Source organism: Pipistrellus kuhlii, unplaced genomic scaffold (assembly GCF_014108245.1).
Source record: "Pipistrellus kuhlii isolate mPipKuh1 unplaced genomic scaffold, mPipKuh1.p scaffold_m20_p_3, whole genome shotgun sequence".
Taxonomy (NCBI): domain Eukaryota; kingdom Metazoa; phylum Chordata; class Mammalia; order Chiroptera; family Vespertilionidae; genus Pipistrellus; species Pipistrellus kuhlii.
Genome location: NW_023425529.1, coordinates 179,641,407 through 179,643,867, shown reverse-complemented (window position 1 = coordinate 179,643,867; position 2,461 = coordinate 179,641,407).

Sequence of the window (2,461 nt, the reverse complement as noted above, 5' to 3'; positions counted from 1 at the left end):
CTGTTGGGAATGTAAACAGGTACAGCCACCATGGAAAACAGTAGGGAGGCTCCTCAAAATATTAAGGACAGAGTTACCGTAAAACCCAGCAATCCCTCTCCTGGGCATCTACCCAAAAAACTTGAAAACATTCAATCACAAAGATCTATGCATCCCTATGTTCATTACAGCATTGTTCATGGTGGCCAAGACACGGAAACAACCAAGTGTCCTTTGATAAAGGACTGGATAAAAATGTGGTACATATACACAATGCAATAGTACTCAGCCATTAAGTAAAGATGAAATACTGCCATTTGTGACAATATGGATGGGCCTTGAGAATATCATGCTAAGCAAAATAAGTCAGACAAAAAGTAAAACACACACACACACAAATTTCACTCGTATGTGGATATAAAACTGAAAGCAGCAAATAAACAAATAAAAACTCACAGACACAGACAACAGTATGGTGGTTACCAGAGGGAAGGGGGTAATAAAGGGTAAAGGGGATCTGATACACGGTGGTGGAAGATTTGACTTTGGGTGGTGGGCAAACAATGCAATTTACAGATTATGTATCACAGAAATGTACACTTCAAAGGTATATAAGTTAATTAACCAAATAAAAAGATACTGTGGCATCAAAGGTGGGGGAAGGTGGGTGGGTGGGATCAACCAAAGAACTTGTATGCATATATGCATAACTCATGAACATGGACAATAGGGTGGTGAAGGCCTAGAGTAGGGGTTGAGGGGGTGAAGACGGGTTAGAAGAGGTTAATTGGGGGGGGGGGGAAGGGGACATATGTATTACTTTCAACAATAAAGAATACAGCCGAAACCAGTTTGGCTCAGTGGTAGAGCGTTGGTCTGTGGACTGAAAGGTCCCAGGTTCGATTCCAGTCTAGGGCATGTACGTTGGTTGCGGGCACATCCCCGGTGCGGGTGTGCATGATGTTTCTCTCTCATTGACGTTTCTAGCTCTCTCTCCCTCTCCCTTCCTCTCTGTAAAAAATCAATAAAATAACATCAATTGATATTTTAAAAAAAACACAAACCAACAATAAAGAATACAAAAATAAATAAATAAATAAATAAAATAAAATAATGCATAAAGAAACTTGACTCATTCTCTAATTTGATGGTTTATCACCATTAATGTTTTCATCCCTTTCCTCCCTTGCTGCTTCCTCCTATTTGAGTTTATCATTAGAATGTAAACATTTGCCTTTCAATTGACTTGGGAAAGTTGGTCCAGAGACTACTAATATGCTTCTCTACTTAGAAAGTAGAGCTCTGACTTAATTTCTCAGTCTTTTTCCTGGCAATTAAATAATATGGGGACAGGGAAGGATGCCTTCAATACACATAATGGCTATTCCAACACTTTAGCTGTAGCTGGGATGCTTGGGATGGCGTCCCCACTTACCCTCAGAGCAGGGTGTTGGTCACATTCCTCCAGTTTCCCTGCTGCACCTGCTTTGAACTACTGGCAGCAGCCTCCCTTGACCAGCCCTGGCAGCAGTTGCCAATGACCAGCAGCTGGAGCCGTGGGCGGCACAGTCACCCAGGGAGACCTTGGACATCAGACAGGCTGGATGGGGAGAACTGGCTGCAGCAATGACTTCCTGGTCATCCACAATTTCTGTTTCCAGAGAGAAAAACAGAAATTTCCGTTGCTCCAGCACATAGAGGGATTTCATAACGAGTCAACAGGAAAATAACAGATGGCACATTGAGTGTAAATATGAAACTACCCTTGGAGCTGAAACAGAAGGCTGGCAACCCAGGGAAATGGAGCAAACAGGAAGCCGACTTCCCATGACTCTCAGCTCTTCTCATCTTTGTCTCACTTCCCAAGGCACAGACTTTGTCAGGAGCCTGTAATATCTTACGTACTCCCTGCTGGAGGCCCTCAGTCTCTGATCTCTGGGCCCTCTCAACTGTTTATCTTCTCAGATGAGCTTCCTTTCGTTCTTTCTCACTCATTTTAACAATTTTGTTAGATTCTTAAGGCTCATTCCTCCGGTCCTTCAGACCAACCATGTCAAACTTGCGGCCCATGGGCCACAAGCCTTGTTTCTTTAGCCCGTGTTAGCCTTTGAGTTTGACATACTTGTTCTAACTCTACGTGTTTCAACTCCATTGCTATAGTTCTGACCACATTCCATCATTCTCACTGTTTATACATAAAACAAAACAAAACTGTTTTTAATGTATAAACAGTTCCCCCTACCACCACTCTCTTTCCTTTTGAAATTTTTGTTTTTTAATAGCCTTCCAGATCTCTCCATTAGTTTTATTAGAATTTTTATTTTCCTTAGTAAACTCTGCCAGAAATTTTGTCATTTAATGTGCATGTGACAATGATTTTGCATAACAATTACCCAAAGGAACACCGAGACAAGGGAGAAGTGTGGAACTTTGTATCTTGAATCACTTGTGCACTGCCTCTCTCTTCATATAGCTGTACATT